The following is a 19,218-nucleotide window of genomic DNA, read 5'->3' as shown; positions in this document are numbered from 1 at the left end:
CCAAAGGGATTTCAATTGGTTCAAAAGAAGGAGGAAGCTCAAGTGCGAAACCTCTAACAGACGATGTTGGTAAACGGAAAGGGATTGCATATGAAAAATCAAAGGAGGAAAAGAAAGCAGAAGCAGAAGCTGAAATTGAAAGGTTGAGGCAAGTGCAGAGTATCATGAGACAAAGGGCAAGCGATCCACCAACAATGAACAAGGGTGATCCTGCGAAGCTATACTCTTATGAAACAATTGAATCAAAGGTGGTGGGGAGTGAAATGTATGAGTTTGAGAAGAAGCCGAAGAGGAGCTATGATATTGCCAATTCGGATAAATGCCAATTGGATTTTCCGATCAACGAAATGTTGTTCATTACGGCTCAGTACAAGATCAGTGAGAAATTTGAAAATGTTGATGATTATATACACATGAAAATCAGATTTCATGCTGTATTGGCAAAGAATCAAGATGAAGTCTGGTCCTTAATGAAGATTAAGAAGGTGTTAACAATCAAGAAGGATATGATGTTCGAAAACATGCTTCAAAATTTTCGATATTTTGTGATTCGAGCTGATGACAAGCACTATGACTTCACTATAGCCGACTTTCCTTTGATGAATTGCAATGATCTCATTCAAGTTTCTCTGATTTTGAAACACATGCAAGACAACAAGCTGAAAGGATCTGAGACTGAAGTGTTCAGACTTGGTTTCGCACATATCAAGATATTCATAGATAACTACTATGATTGCTTGGCGTTAACCGATGAAGAACTTGCAACAGGCTTAGGAAGGAAAGTGAGTGTTCCTTGGGAGACTACTTTGACCCAATCAGCATTGTCGAAGTATGCTGATGGAGAGATATGCCTTAAACCCTTCGGCATGGTGTTTTCAGGGAAAGATATGAAGGGAAAGCCCAATAAGTTTTTGTTTAAAGTCTCAGAGATTGAAAGATATACTTCTTCGCAATATACGAATTTCATTGTTCGTATGAACAACTGCAAGAAGAATAACGAAGGAGACAAGAAGGAGCTTAAAAAGATTATCACCTGGTATGCTGAAATACGCAAGACAATACACTCAGCTGTTCAGAGACTCACAAACTGAATAGTTTCGACTTTTTACAAAGGGGGAGAATGTAGAGTCTAAGTGTTGTAAAAGTCGAAGTGTTTGTTTCTTTGTTTTCGCATGTTAGTTATTTTACTAAGTCTTCATTTTGTGCGAAGCGTATTGTTATAGACTTAGTATATTTTTTGTACACTCAGGTTTCCTATAAATAGGGACTGAGGTTAGAAGTAGAAGTAACTTTTCGTAACGAAAGTATTCATTCTGCTTAAACTCTGTAATCAGTTCTTCATCAATATAAGACCTGATTAATATTTACTCTCTATGTTCTTACTTTTCATTCATTCAATCATAATTGCTTTTGAAATCTCGATAACAATTCTCTTTAAACCTTATCTTCTCTGACATCCAATAAAAAATAGTTGGACGTTTACGTGTGACTTGCAAATGATCAAAAGCAACTACAAAAAATATATATAAAATCATAACATATATAACATCATATATGATTTTGATGTGTAACATATAATTAAAAAAAATTATACTACATAATCATATATGATTATATGCAATAAAATCATATATGATTTATTATAAAAACAAACATATTTTTACAACTAACAAGAATAATAAATATAAAAAAATAACTCACGTACCATAAGGTATGCTGCTGGTCCATAAAAGAAAGAATATTCTTTCTCTGGATTGTAAACCTTCTTCGTCCTTACCAATCAGTCAACAATGTAATCGCACCAGTCGATGCTACTTAAATCAGTATCTCTTCTGATTAAATACAATGGATTTAGATTACATTTACCCATGCTTGTAGACTCATAGAAAGTATTAATAAAAAGAACCAAAAAATTGATTCTGAAGTTATCATCCACAGCACTAGTTTGAACACGTTCATTCTTCAGCTGTTTCAATCTCAATTTATCAATACTTTCATACTGTTTCTTCCACTCAAACATACAACTCTGTTCATTATTCTCCAAAATGTAATCCATGTTTGAAAGTAATGAGCCACCAGATGGTAATCCTAACATCTCTTGAACATACTTACTATCAACACTAACTTCACAATTATCAAACTCCACCTTCAAAGATTCAAAATTAAAATGATCAAGAACATAATAAACAATCTTCAACGGTATGTCAATCATCTTCATCCCTAACAAACTCCCAAATCCCATAGCCCTAACAAAATCCTTTTGTTCTCTACTTAAACCTTGAATAACACCCAACAATGACTCGGGTGAACATCTATTCTTCAATGAAGGAAATTCTTTTAGAACAACAGCTTTTTTATATTTCTTCAAAACTTTAGTTTCTCTCTTTGGTTTCTTTGAAGATCCAGGACGACTCTGAAAATCTGAATCATCTTCATCAGATAGTTTACATTTCTTACTTACAGTTTTGACCTTAACCCTCAGCTTCACTTTTGATTGTTCAATAACTATTTTTTTTTGGATGTCTTTGAACGCGTTTGCGACACCTTATTCGCTTTCTCTCTTTTGGAAGATGACCGTGTCTTCCTTGAGCTATCTACGTTCCCTTTTCTAACTACAATTTTCATTACAAAAATAGTGTTAGTAAAGAATAAAACATGCATTTATCATTACTATTCACTAATGATTATAAACAGAACAACAAATAAAAATACAAACTAAATGTTATATATACAATCCACTTAAAAGAAGCACAAAATCAGTTATGATTACAAAACTAACTTTATATTCATGTTTGATACATAAAAATACATTTTCATTACTAGTTACCAATGATTAATTATAAACAAACATATAAAATCATCTATGATTAGAAGTAAAAATAAACATATAACTAAATGTTATGTTCAATACACTGAAAAAATAAAAAATCAGTTATGATTACAACAAATAACTTCAAACATTAAGTTATATGTTTATTTCTACTTCTAATCATAGTTGATTTTTTTGAACTGTACCTTCAGAAATAATAACACTTCTACCGCATTCGAAAATTTTCTGATTTTTGATTTTTTTCGAACATCGTTTCTTTTGAAATCCTTATCTGTGAAAATATAAACAAAAACTTACATCAAAAACCACCACAAACAAACATAATAAAAAACATATCAACTCTAAATGAGACAATCATCAAAATCAAGTTAAAATGACAAAAACCTACTGAATCAAAACAAAAAAATACCATTATCAACATAAAACGACAGTTAACTAATTAATAAAAACATGCAGTATCAATAAAATGAAAAATAACTCGCATTCTAACCTTTCATTTCGATTAAGGAAGATGCAACTTCATTTATATTTTCTCCTGAAGACATTTACTGATTTCTCAATAACAGGTAAGAAACGAAAACTAGGGCAAAATGAGATAAAGAAAGAAAAACAGGGTTTCCTGAGAGTTCAAATTAAGACTTCGATCGAGAAAGAAAAGAAAACCATAGGCGGTTACAGTATCGTAGCATGCAAAATTCATATCAATCTTTGTAAAATCACAACAATAACCCCACAATCGTAAATTAACGGCATTAGTTTAATAAGTTACCAACATAATTACAAATATGCCACCGCATAGCTTCAAAAACAAACATAGGCAAATCAAACAGTTATACACATATCTCACAATCTCTAAATTTTTTTATTCTCAAGGGAACCAACATCTATATATATATATATATATATATATATATATATATATATACATATATACATATATATATATATATATATATATATATATATATATATATATATATTGGTTCAAATGAGAACAAAAAAAGGTTAAGTATTCTAGAAACTATTTTTTAAATGTTTTCATTAAAAATATTTTTAACAAATCTAACATTTATATTGATTAAGCAAACATTTTATTTCCCTTGTTTACAAACTACTAGCCACTTGTCTTCGGGCCACCGTCAGACCGTCATCGTACTAACATTAAATTCAATGACATTTTTCAGTCGTATTCACAACTTAATAGAATAAACATTATAACTCCTATTTCTTTGGCAATACTTTTTATTTTTCCAGCAAAAATATACAAAATTTTAGTATAAAAATAGAATTATATCTTGAAAAATCGAGTTTTTTTTTCTAAATTATAGATTTTTTTAAAAAAATGTATCGTGTATAAGAAATATTAATAGTTTTAAAAACAATATTCACAGTTTAATAAACATAGTAATTCACTAATACACAGTTTAATATTTTGATGCATATCTTCATTCATATTTTGATACAAATTTTATATAAAATACTAAATTTAATACAGTCAATTATCAGTTTAATACATAAAACTTATAACTTAATACAATCCTTTATACAATAATTCACATATTCCGAGAAGTCAAACGCGAATTCAACCATCGGCGCCACCATCATCAACTATCATATACCAGCACACAAAGCATTTCCTGCCACCGCCACAACCATATTTCTTTCCAAATCATATATGCATATAAAATAATGGATTCACAGCTTAAATGTTATATTCACAGTTTATAAACCATTATGAATTCTTATATATTTATATAACATAAAAAATAAATATAGTTACAAGAAAATTAATACACACATTCACACATAAATGATTCATGTCGCACCCCCGAATCGTAGTACAAATGACGGAAACGTCCGGGGGTGGATGACGTCATACGTAGTATCACAACAATTGTATCATAGTAATCAAAGTAAACTCAACCATTACATTGCAATATGAATATTTACATCCGTTTGAAAACATAGTTTGTATACATCAAAACGAAACAAAAGTAAAAGACGAGACTCCAAAATGCTCTGTCTTCTCCAAAATCTGGCAAGGGTACCTGTCTATTGTTGTCCTGAGAATACAAGCGATTTTTGAAAACGGATCAACATAAAGCTGGTGAGTTCATAAGCATTTTATAATGAAAACTAGTCACTGAATTTGTATAATTAATTCATTTTCATTATAGGTAAATATCGTTTGTATCGAAACCCTGGTTACCACCAGTATGTAAAATGTATTCCGCTAGAAAAACCCTGTCTACCACCAGGATGTAGTGTACGATCTGTTTTGAAAACCCTGGCTACCACCAGTATGTAGTGTATGTTCTGTTTTGAAAACCCTGGCTACCACCAGTATGAAGTGTCTGTTCTGTTGAAAACCCTGGCTACAACCAGTATTTATAGTGGTTTTATAAAATAAAATAAAACTAACGAAGAATGAAATCCCATAAACAAAGGTTAGTTTATACTATTGTGAGTTCGTATAACCATGCTTGATATGACTCATGACCTCAGGGACGTTTCTTCAAGCATCGTATGGTATGATATTTGTCACCCCAGGCATGCCTGCCTAATTGTAGCTAGCATTTTTGGTGTGGGATTGTCAGTCCTGAATAGATCTATTCACAAATCTCACGCTCTCCCTCCAGGAGACCCTGGTTATACTAAATGTAGAGGATTTTACCAGTACATCAAAGGGTACAAATGAAGAGATGTCTCACAATCCTGTATTAACTAGTTTACGGGTAGTTCTATATCGTGTTCCCATAATTGAAATTGTTTGTATAGTTGGTAGAGTATAAATAATTATACATAAAATAATTATTTAGTATTATACTCTTGTTTTCTGAACGTAGAAATGAATATCATAAACTAAATCTGTCATAGTTTATATGTTTGACTAAGTAGGTAGTGTGTATTGGTAAAACTGGTAATGAATTTTCCCCAAACTATACCTATTATAGTTTGACTGAAATGTTATGTTCGTGAATGGTTCCGAAGACTATGCAATTATGTTTAGAAAATGCCCCTTATGCTCCGCATAATACAAAAGGGATAAAATATCTAAATAATTGATGGAACTCGTTGGTTGGTACAATTGCATAAGTTTGACTTGATGAAAACTGTTGTGTTTGGCTTGTACTCCCCCTAAAAACGTTTAAAAATCATAAAAGCGTAAGGGTATGAACTCACAGTTTGTTGGATGCAAATGATTGAACTGGAAGATCCTTAAGTCGACACACATGGCATTTAGCGGAATCCTAAGATCAATAAATACATATATGTATCTAAATTAGCGATTTCGTTATAAAGTGTTAGAAAAACACTTGTTTTCGGTTAAGGAATGTTATCTGGACTTGGTTGAATCGAGGGAATAGGATTCTAAGCATTGAAGAGGTGTTTATAGCCGTGAATGGGGGTTTACAATCATGAACTTGGTTTGTGGCCGTGAATAGGGTTTACGACTGAGAACTGGGTTTGCAGTTGTGAATAGGGTTTATGGTCGTGAACTGTCCTTTGAAGGGTTTATGGCCTTTGAAGAACCGAGGGGTTTGTGGCCGTAAACTCAAGAACAAGGGTGCTTGATTTCGACAAAAACGTGTTCCAGATGCTCCCAATCGGTCCCAAATGGCGATTTTTGGCGTTTTTAGGAAGAAATGAGGGGTTTTAGGTGTTTACGGTCAAGAAAGTTAGAGAGAGAAGGAGGGTGTTTTCGGCCAAGAAGGTTTAAATGAGAGTGGGGGTCCTATATTTATTGGCTGGAGGGTATGGTCGGTGGTGGGTCCACCTGGCACCGACCGCAAACGGGTTTACGACCGTACACGAGTTTACAACCGTAAACTCGTCCTGGCTGAGAACATGTTGATTTCGAGTAAAGTTTGAGGTTTTCACATGATTTCCGGTTTATTTCCGATTCGTATAAAACGTAAAAATTTTCCCAAACCAAGGAATTTGACGAAATTCAGTAAAACTCAAATTTTAACGGAAAAAGTTTTGGGTTGTCACATCATCCCCTCGTTAGAGGGAATTTCGTCCCGAAATTCGAACATGGAATACAAATCCTGGATTTGGAAAGAGATGCGGATATTTCTGTTTCATCAGGAAACCATAGCTGATTCAACATGCGAATCAGAGTACATTGCAGTGAGCGAAGCGTCGAAGGAGGCAATATGGTTGAAGAACTTCATTTGTGATCTTGGAGTTGTACCTGCCATAAAGGAGCCTATGGAAATTTTCTGTGATAATGAAGGAGCGGTTGCCTTGACCAAGGAACCGAGAGATCATGGTAGATCTCATCATATCGACAAAAAATATCACTTTATTAGACATCGAGTAGAAGAAGGACACCTTGTGGTTAAGAGGATATCATCAGAAGATAACCCAATAGATCCGCTTACGAAGGGACTGAGTAGGGTTAAGCATTTGCAGCATGCTAGGAGTATTGGACTGAAGGATGATATTAGTTTAGATTAGATAGTTTTAGAAAATTGTAATAGATAAATGTAATTGACATTTAATGATTAAATAAAGGAGTATTATTTATGAGTAAAGTTACTGTCATATGTTAATTGTTTAACTATTGTTTCACTTTGCATGTTTTGACTTCCTGAATAATTGAGTTATTAAGAATAATCGAATTATTCGAACAGTCCACAATCGTTCATATGTTGGAAGTAGATATGAAAGAAGATTGTCATGAATTGGTGTGTAGATTGTCTAAATGGTGTTAGACATAGCAAAAGTTTGCTACAATGTTCATGAGTGCTTATGAACTAGTTTTGAGCATTGGAACAAACCCGCACTTGCTGGAATCACTTTAAGATATATATATATATATATATATATATATATATATATATATATATATATTGTAAGTGATCGCAAGATGATAATATCATATGGTCTTAAAACCTAGATATATGGTTTGTTATTTGTTAATTGGTTGTACATTGATGATGCGAAACCGCATCAGTAAATTGATGTTATAAAACGCATTGTTGTGTATAATTGATTAGTGAATAAGTAAATGCATATAAGTCGAAGTTTATCTGTTACTTTTATCCTAAGAAGGTAAAAGCGATATCTCGTCCGCTCGATGATTTGATTTGACTTATGTGCCGGGACCGGTCAGAACTGAATTGATGTGTTCGATTAAGTTCTATGTCGAATAAATCTGAGATCGAGAAACAAAACGCTGGACTATGATTGTGTCTGCGTGATGTCTGAACAGAGGACTATACGATCCCTTATCTAAAGGACAGGACTGATAAGATCAGAGTTTGATAGCGTCTTTGAAGAGCTACGATTGCTAATCGGATTATGCTTGTATATATATAGTTACTAGACTTATCCAAGTGGGAGACTGTTAGAATAGTGTCTAAGACTGCAACTATATTTGGCAAGTATTTGACCCGGTTGTGCATGGTCCTTTTGGGTTGCCTTCACCATAACAACTTGACAGGATGATTTATAATGAGAGAAGAAATATGATTAATATATTATGAGAATAATATAATAATATTGTTATTTGATTAATATAAGTCATATATTAATTGAGAATTAATTTGGTGACTTAAAGAGATTAATTAAATAAAGGGGCATAAACTGTCAAATGTGTGATAGTTGTATTTTTGGGCTATGAATCCTTATGGATAAGGGGTTGGACGATTTTAGGGATATAGATCACCTAGAAATCGTCCAAAAGCTTATCAATAAGGGATATTGGATTGCTTAGGGCCTAAGTTATCCAATTAGGGTTTTAAGGGTGAAACCCTAGGAAGCTCACTAGTATAAATAGAGCCATAGGGTTGAGGAAATCGGCACCCTTGTTATTGGAGTAACCCTGGCCGATTTCTCACCCTCCTCTCTCTCTCTCTTATCATCCTCTTGCTAGTTGGTGTTTGTAAGCTATTAGAGGAGTGACAATTGTGACTCTAAGCTCCAAAGGCAAGAAGATTCAAGCAAGCAATTCAAGGTATTCCTTCATATCTGATTTCATATGTTATGATTTGAATGTTTTCATTAGATCTATCAATCAAAATCTTGGATACATTGCATGTTCAATTAGAGAAACCTAGATCCAAGCATTAGGGTTTGTATGTGCACATAGGAATGTTCTTATGGCTCAAACCCATCATATACATGCTAGTGTTATATGATATCTATGTGCACATGATTGTCCTAGTTATAAGATAATGCTATGTTAGTGACTGGTTAGGTCTGTATCCCCATTATTGGGATGTTGCAATGATTAGTGATCTGTTAGATCGGTTTGACTGTTATATGATATGTGTTAGCGTATGATATTTATGTGCACATGTTTTTTCGATTGGGGGTTGGCTTGAGGCGGTCCTGCTTTGTATTGTAGGCCAACATACCCGGTGAGCGGTCCGGATAGGTTGTAGGCCCTGCGAAGCGATCCAGTCGGGCCAAAGGCTCGGGAGCGGTCCAGATAGGTTGTAGGCCCTGCGAGGTGGTCCAGCCAGGCTGAAGGCTCATTATGCATGTTGTTCTGTATTGGTTATATGATATGGTTATGTTTGTATGGTGTTGGTATTTTGGGGAAACTCACTAAGCTTTGGCCTTATAGTTGTTGATTTTATTTCAGGTATTTCCGATGATCGCGAGAAGGCGAAGGCGTGATCGTGCACCTATATTTTCATGATTGATTCTAGGGATACTCTGATGTATGAACTATTTTGAAAACAAACCGTAATAACTTAATGGTTTTAAAATGTATTAAAAAGTTTAAATTTGGCTTGAATTTTATGGGTGTTACATGGAACTTGTTGCAATGGTAGGAATCAAGGAGGAGCTTGTAAATCTGGCATTTGGGACTCATTCTTAGCTTGATGAAGGTATAAAGCTTTGATCTTGATCATTCATCTCTTAGATCTACCATTGTGATTTTAAGTTCATTTTGGTCCCAAGGATGGAACTTTATGGTTGAAATCTGATTCTTAGGCTTTAAGTTGCCACTCTCAGTGTTAAATGAGTCCCTAAGGTAGAAAGTTGCCATCTTGGATGTTTTAATGGATTCATGCATGATTTAAGACCGTTTCCTTTGAAGTAGATTATCATTTTTGGCGTTTGAGCTTATGCGGGTCATGCAAAGCCATCAAGTAAGCAACTTTATGGTTTAAGACGTTGAAAAGGACATGGATCTGTGATTGTAGCTTCTAGAGTAGAGTATTAAGCACTTAATGGGAAAGTGGCTTAACAAGGGAGTACACTAAGCGTACATGTAGGTACACCCAACATACGCATAATTTGGGCCAATAATATGTTTGGGCTTAGGGTAAGGCCCATTAGAGGGATTCGGCCAAATTGAGCAAATGGGCCATTAGTGGACCACTAGTGGGCTTGGAAAGCCTACCTAATGTTGGGTCTTGTTTTGAGATTTGGGCCTTAGTTTTGGAACATACTGGGCCAGGGATAAAATAGTCATTTTACCCCAGGCATGGATTAAGGATTATGGTATGGGACCTAATTGCGGCATGTATTAAGGATTATGGTATGGGACCTAATTGCTAATTGGGTATATGGATCGGTATTGATGATTCAGAAAGTGGACAGGGCAGCCGCTAAGGATTACTTCAGGAAGCTTTTGCATTCGTGTTGAGTCTTCTCGCCACACCAATGGGTCTAAGGCACCAAGGCCGGCCCATTTTATGTTAGTTGGTATACTTGATGTGTAGAGGTGTGTGGCATATTTATGAAGTGATATGTAGTAGAGATAGCCTTTATGGCTAAGGGTAGAGATAACATTTGTGGCTAATGGTAAAGATAGCCTCTATGGATAATGATAAAGATAGCTTTTGGGGCTAGTGGTGGAGCAAGCCTTTATGGCTAATGGTAGAGATAGCCTTTATGGCTAAGGGTAGAGATAGCCTTTGTGGCTAATGGTAGAGATAGCTTTTATAGCTAATGGATGTGTGATATGTGGTAGAGGTAGCTTTTTTAGCTAATCAATCTGTATTATGTGGTAGAGGTAGCTGTTATAGCTAATTGATCTGTCTTATGTGGTAGAGGTAGATTTTATAGCTAATTAATATGTGGTATGCAGTAGAAATAGCTTTTATAACTGATATGATATGTGTTATGTGGACTGTGTGTGGGGTATGCTCTAGGGAACTCACTAAGCTTCGTGCTTACAGGTTTGTTTATGGTTTTAGGTATTAGCATTTTGGAAGGGAAGGGCTCGGAAGGATTGCAGCGCACACACCTACGATTTCTGCAATAAATGATTTTGGAATGAACTTTGATAAATGTTATATTCAATGATGATTTGAAATGTTTGAAATAAATGGTAACAATGTTTGATTATATTAAAAATGAAATTTTTACCCCTTGATTTCTGCGTCGTTACATCGGGAGCATTCCAGACATGGCCTAAGGGCCAGGGAGGGCATTCTAGACTCATGTTGTGGGCTCAGAGGCAATCCAAACCTATTCTGAGGACCTGGTAGGGGTGTTCCAGTCATAGGATGTGGGCCTAGTGATCATGGTGGTTCATTTCTTCTGCTTGTAGTGCTATCGGTGTTGACGTGCTGATGGGAATCAGACGAGCCACAAATTTATTGGTAAGCTAAAGGGAGCAGTAAGGGTTGTGGGAGTATCAGTCAGGCATCAGAAAGTCTCTATGGGTTGTATGAATTATATTTCCAGTTGTTTGCAATCTGTTGTTCAGATTGTGATTTTCAAGATGGAAATTGCTTATGCGGTCGTAATTCATAAAGTTCTTAGTGATTGTCTTGAGTGGATGCCCAGGTGGGGGTACACCTGAGCCGATAGGGGTTGGATGTATCACGAAAATTCATGGTTTGATCATCTTTGCTCATCGAAGCAGTGGTTGGTAATTCATAGCAAAGAGTCAAGGGTTGTTAAGGTTTTGGTTTATCATATGGTTGGTTTTTGGTTAAAGTTTGCGGTCAGTGTGTTTCGAGGGTCATTCTGCATGTTTCTAGCAGTGCCCCAGTTAGAGACTGGGGGTAGATTCAAATGGATACTCATCAATTTTAGAGAAGGTTCTTTGAGAAGGTTTTATGAGTGGCCATTTTCGAGTGGGCTTTTGGTGGGAACTCGCTATAGGAATCGCGAGTGTATCCGTGCAAGGTCTGTATCCAGAATGATGTGGGTTAAGAAATCTGTATGTCAAAGGCATCATCGGGAGGCTTCATGACTTAGCTTATGTGTTTGTGCTCCAGGATGGTTCTACCTTTGTGAAATTCAGGAAAGTGATGAGGTTTCAGGCTCATAGCAGTAGTGTAGCAGTCCGACAGTTGAGGAAGTCAGCATTTTGTATCTCATTGTGTTCATAAAATCATTATAGTCAAGAGTTGAATAAATATTTTGATGGATAATTGTCATGCCTTTTGGCTCAGCATGGGCAGGAATCCGGTAGTTCAGATAGTTGGTAGACAAGTTGGGACCAGGGAGGTCTCGGCTGCTTTTGGAAAGCGGCTGGGAGGCAGCACGATGTTTCGGGCAATATTAGTGATTTGCGATTTGTGTAGGTGGAGCAGCTTGTTGTTCGAAAAATGCTAAGTCACTTGCATTTTGGATTAAATAATCTCAGAGTAACTTATTTGACCTTTTTGCGCAACTCTCGTTTGAGTTTAACCGTCGCAGGGATGGATCTTCTATTCGAAGGATTATCTGATCCTTCTGTCAAGTATAAGTGTTTTGTAGCTATTTATGGTTAGTAAATTTGTTACTATGGAAGCATCAAGATAATCAAGGTTGGAAGTGTTTTGTTTAGGGGTCGTTTGATAGTTGCTGATTGGGTTAGAGTTGACTGAGTTAGAAGCTAACTGGGTTAGAAATGCTGACTGAGTCCATATCTGACTGAATTTATGTTGTTTGATTATTTATCTGACTGATTGTGCTGAATGATAAAAATGACCATATTATCCTTATGTTGTCCTTTTGTGCCGTATAAAATAATTATAAAAATAAAAATTATCACATAAAATCCAAATTAAACATATACAATTTAAAATCCAAATACAAAGTGTAATACAAAACCCAAATACACAATGTCATATATTAATAAAAAACTATTTCATTTAACGTGAACCATTTGAAAGTAACTGAGTAGCAATCTGGTCACGTAAAGTAGTAATATACTCAACGACTTTTGAACCCCATTCTATGCCTTGTATGTTTTGGCCCTCACTTCCTCCACCTCCCACATTAGGAGTAACCATAGTGTTTTGTTCAAATTTTGTAAATAGGTCATCTTGAATAACATATTTCTTTATAAAATTATGGACCGCGACATAGGCAATGACTATGTCTCTTTGCACTGGAAAAGGATAAGGAGCCATACGTTTTAAAATTGGAAATCTCGCCTTCAATACACCATAAGCACATTCAATTATATTTCTAAGTTGTGCATGAGCATGATTGAACTTTTCTTCCTTAGTTAAAGCTTTGTTTCTTCGAAAATCGGCTAACCAATACCTAGTATTGCGGTAAGGAGCCATAAATCCACGGGTGTTGGTGTATGCGGCATCACAAAGGTAATATTCATCTGTAGATGGGTGACCAATTAATCATATAAATAATATAGATGATAAAACTTATAGAAAAATGACAAACCTGGTGGAGGGAATGGAAATCCAGAAGTCGGATTAAATGCAACTTCTTTCAAAACTTTAGAATCGTGTGATATGCCCTCCCATCCACCCATACAAAGGTGAATATCATATCAAAATCACAAATTCCTATTACATTTTGATAACATTCACCTTTTCCTCTTCCTCTATAGTGAGTTTGCTCATCAACGGGCACAACTGCATGTACAAGTGTTACATCTAGTGCACTTAATGCTCCAGGAAATATGTTTTTTTAGCCGTCTATGTCGTTCTGAGGCATTTCTTGTTGTATTAGAAGATGTTGGTACAACAATTTCTCTTGCAAAACACATTATTGCTTTAAGCACTTCATGAAAACATTGATGAATCGTTTGTATGGAGTGGTGAAACATTTCTTTAACAACTCGAAAACGTTCATTATGTCCTATAACATGTAAAAATATAGCCATATTCTCTTCAACGCTTATTGTCCTACTATGTTGCAACCAATTTCTTTGAGTAAAATGATAATAATACAAATGCATCTTGTGAAAGACGTATCATATCAAAACATTGTATAGGACATCCGTATATCAAATCTTGTGTATATGCATGCGCGGTTTCTTCCGATTCGTTAGCTTTTATTCTTCCAATTTATTTTTTTCCTTTTTCGAACCAACATCAACCAATAGCATGAGAGTATAAGGAAACCTAAAAACTCACCCTCCTTATCCATAAGTAACCTGTTACATGTTAAATACAAATCAAATAAATTTTATAACATAAACCATAAAATTAATCAATAACATTAAAATGGATGCCATATAACTCTATAACATAAAAATCCATCACATAAAAATTCCATAACATAAAAGTCAATACCAAATAACAATTCTAAGCATAACACATAAACAACCTAAACTTAAAAATCCTAAACATAAGACATAACAACCCTACACATAAAAATGCATAACATGTACCATAATATAAATCCATAAAGCATAAAGCCAAAACATCCTAAAGTCATACTAAAGTCAACCAAGTAATCCAAAATTCTTTCCCGCACTTTTCACCCACAACTCACAAGTCGAAGACTCGAGGCGTAACCAAATTTTCCTGTTACCAGCATTTTCAGCAAACAACATAAGTGCAGTGATGTATTTTGGATTAGAATTTCCCCACTCCAAGCCTTTCAATTTTTCAATACATTCATCCATCTCCTTGTCAAGATTATTAGTTTGCAGGAACGCCTGATCCGCCTTCATAATTTCCTTTCCAACCTCTCTTATGTCATCATCAAGTGATTCTGTGGGTGCATTTCGTTTTCCTCTTTTGTTTTTGGACCAACCAAAGAAATCTTCACTTGCATATGATGCACATGTAGGTGGGGGTACTATTGAAGCTGAGGCTGGGATATCCATTTGAGGTGGTGTATCTACCGTCTCATAATCTTGTGTAGTAAAGACTTCTGGAGGGTGAAGGAGTGTCGAAGATGGTCCCCAACTAGCAGCACCAATCGAGGTCACACCGTTAAACAACCGGGTGCATAGATCAGGGTAAAGGAGGTGTGCATTTCTTAATTTCTCAACCATCTTGTGCAACTGTTTCAAAAAATGATTTTATTATTAAACTTTTTAAAAAATAATAATGTGTTTCAAATTAAAATATTACCTTCGCCTCCGCTTTCCACTCTTCATCCGTCATTTGAAACGTGTTTGTGATAGAATTATAGACATTTCTGGTTTTGTTTTTTAATTTCATCCAAACTCCATACTTGCTTTTCAAGTAGTCATAATGATATTTCATTTGTTTTTTGTCAACAACAAAGTCATGTTCTTTTTTTAGTTTTTCAACTATTGTATTCCATGAGGTACCTTTAGGACCACTACCCTCCCGACCGTTATTTGTTAGTTCTTCTATACATGCATCAAGAAAAGTTTTGTTCACAAAATCCGAAGACCAACTAGCTCTACTTCTCTTTTCTGTCATGTCTAAGGAATAAATGAATGATAAACATGTTACACTAATATATACACATATTTACACACATAAACACACACACACACACACATATATATATATATATATATACACACACATACACATATATATATATATATATATATATATATATAATTAGTAAATATGTCATATTTATAAATATACAAAATTATTAAGAGATAAAAAAATTTTTATTAAGATGAAAGATACAAAATGATAAAACAATAAGCAAATAATTCATTAAAAATAATAAATTGTTAATCTAAAGTTATAAAAATACCACACTCTAGTGTTTGAATGTTTCAAGAAATATTTAAAAGGAAAATAAATATTATATATTTTTAAAAGTAACAACAGTGAATAAAAATTATTAAAACACCCATAAAAAGTTCAAGCCAATTTAAACTTTTATAAACATTTCAAATCCATTAACTATTACAAACTTGTTTTCAAAATGTATCATATTAGAGTATCTCAGAAACAAAGTCATAAAAAGTGAGGAGCTGTATGATCATGCCTTCGCCTTGCCACGATCCCCTGATGTACCTGAAACAGTAAACTGAAACTGTAAGCCCAAATGCTTAGTGAGTTCCCCCAAAATACCAATACACATACAATCCACATAACCATGTCAGCAATATCATATCAAACTAAACAGCATGTAATGGCTCCACAACTTTACAAACTAGAATACCCGTTGGGCCCACAGTGTGAGTTTGGATTACTTTCGGCCCACAGCTCACATCTGGCTTGCCATCGAGCCCACAGTACGAGTCTCCCTTAGCCCGTAACTGGAATGCTCCCGGATTTGTTGGATTACCGCACGAAGCAGTCTCACCTTAACCTATCCCACATAACGTATCAACATATAATAACATAACTACTGAGCATGCGAATAACATATAACAACACAGGTAGTCCTACAGATCTACCTAACTGTCATAACCACTAGCATGCAAAATCCACTTCATACTCAATCATACTAACACACTAGAATAACATATTCAATGGGCCGGCCTTGGTGCCTTAGACCCCTTAGTATAGTGAGGTAACTCACCTTACAAATGTCAACTCGGTAGATAAACTCCAACTCTCGGATCACAGCCACAAAATCACCCACCTATTATCATAATAGAACCATACTCGTAAGTTCCCAACCTTTCAAGGTACCCCATAAGTCAACTAGTCAACCCATGGTCAAAGTCAAAGTCAACAGTCAATGTCAACAATCCATGTTGACCTTGACTCGCCAAGTATCCTTAGCTACTCACCGAGTTCCTTGAGATACTCGTCCACTCGCTGAGTCACCAGAGTGACTCGTCGAGTTTCTAAGGCTCGCGTTCGAATCTCTAAGGCCACTCGTCGAGTTTTCCTTCTTGCAACTCGACAAGCTCACATGCATCCATTACTTGGAAAGACCTTAACCGACTAGCCAAGCTGTTCATACAACTCATCGAGTCTACGAAAATCTTCATCGGACTCACCGAGGTGTTCATCCAACTCATCGGGTCCATGCCCATCTTCATATGACTCGTCGAGTCGACCTTGTGACACGCCGAGTCCCTTTAGTCCTTTAGACATACAAACATTTTTAAGCCATACAAAGTCTCCAAATTACAGATCCAACTTCCTTAGGCATGCTTATCATGTAAAGTTGAAAACTTTACGTGCATGCAAGGCTTTAAGACCCTAAAATGACAAAACTAAGCTTGCAATGAAGTCACATCCTTGAGGGAAAGCTCATAACAGGCAAAGCTGGTGACTTTATGAATCTAGAAGCCAAGGGGAGTCCAGATCTAAAGTTACAACTTCAGAACTTGGATTAAGCACAAGAGACCTTTCTTAAAACTCATGCACAAGAGGGTTTAGGAGAAAATGAGCCAATGAAAACAATTTAGTACCTTCAAGAGAATGCTTGCTGATGCATAACTTGAATCCCACGAAACCTTGCTTCAACTAGCTTGCTTTCCCAAGTGATTCCTTCACCAAAACCTTCCACCAAGCTTAGACTCTCCAAAGAACACAAACACACTCGAATTAGGGTTAAAGAGAGACAAGAGGCTATAAAGGGGAGGCTAGGGGAGGCCAATGATCCTTTAAATAGGGTGAAATGCCCCGAAATTTAGGGTTTCATCTGCCAGCTCCTACTCGTCGAGTCCCCTCTTGGACTCGGCGAGTAGGTCATTAAAACGTGTGGACCAACCTGCTACTACTCGATGAGTAGGGAGACCAACACGTCGAGTAGACCCAAAGACCAAAAAGATTCAATATAATCAATACATGAGAATCAGGGCGTTACAACTCTCCCCCACTTGAATTAGACTTTGCCCTCGAAGTCTGGTGTGATGAACAATGTCGGGTAATGCTCCCGCATCTCTGCCTCTGGCTCCCACATCCAATCAGATCCCTTTCGATGCTCCCACTGTACCTTCACCAAAGGTATATCCTTATTCCGCAAAACTTTCATCTTCCTCTCAAGTAAGGCCATAGGCCTCTCCACATAATTCAGGCACTCATCTACCTGAATATCATCCAATGTGTAACACCCAAAGTCAGAAAGGCCAAGAATGGAAAGGAAACCCTAAGTTTAGGGGACGAATTGGCGATTCCAAGGATGAACTCAGCGAGTCCAAGCGGGATCCGGGTCGAGGAGTAAGTGACCAACTCGGCGAGTCGGCCAAGGAGACTCGGCGAGCCTGGTCTGTACGAGGAAAACCCTAAATTCGGGACTTGGAGCCTATTTAAGCATCTCATTCTCTTCCCTAGGGCTCCTTTGTTGTCTCTATCTCCCAGGAAACGAACCTTAAGCCTCCATTGCTGCGCATTCAAGCTTCCAAGCCATTTTTGGGTGATTTGAAGGAAGAAGAAAGAGGGGAATCATTGAAGCTTCAAGGATTGGATTTAGATCTGGAGTTGTGGAACCTTTCTGAGATATTGAAGGGGTCAGTTAGACTAAGTGTTGCATTGATATTGGTAGCTCGGGGAGCTAGTGGAGCAGGAGTTCAGAGAGTTGCCAGACAGCAGCTAGTGGGATCATCAGCGAGTTTAGCCAGTGCAGGTGAGTTTCCCTTTTGTGTGAATGGGTCTATGGCCACAATGCCGGCCCATGTAGTTATGAGTAGATGACCCGGGGGTTAGCCCTAGGCACAGTATGCTAGTATGATATTCAGGACAAGGTCCAATGATAGCGGGCGGGTGCCCAAGGAATCGTTTATGTGATAGTTTATACTTGTTGTCTGTGTGATACTTGTATGTGCCTGGTAAGCAGGTGAGTGTGGGCGAGGTCCCGTACCTCACCAATAGCAGAGTGTGGATGGTGTTCCACATCTCATTAGCAGCAGATCAGGGGTGAGGCCCAAGACAGGGAAAGAGTGAGGGTGGGCTGGGCCCGTATCTCACTATCAGTAGGAGCATGGACGGGGTTCCTTGACTCATCAGTAGAGTTCGGTTGTTAGGACCGGAGGGTTGTCAGACACCCCAGATACGTCTGACAGTATGTTATGTTATGTTTACATGCTAGCATGATCTGTTATGTGAGTTAGAGATAGTAGGAGGGGAGCAGTCCCCAAGTTCGGTTGTTAGGACCGAAGGGTAGTTCAGACACCCCAGATATGTCTGATAATCTGTTACGTTATGATATGTGATAATAGTAGTAGTAGTACGGGGTGAAACAGTCCCCGATGTTCGGTCGTTAGGACCGAAGGGTATTCAACACCCCAGAATGGCTTGACATGGGTAGTCAGCACCCCAGAATGCCTTGACGACATGGGTAGTCAGCACCCCAGAATGGCTTGACACGGGTAGGTCGGCACCCCAGAA

This window comes from Lactuca serriola, chromosome 9, assembly GCF_051521515.1.
Source record: "Lactuca serriola cultivar US96UC23 chromosome 9, Lser_US96UC23_V15, whole genome shotgun sequence".
Classification (NCBI taxonomy): Eukaryota; Viridiplantae; Streptophyta; class Magnoliopsida; order Asterales; family Asteraceae; genus Lactuca; species Lactuca serriola.
This window is presented reverse-complemented; position numbering follows the sequence as displayed.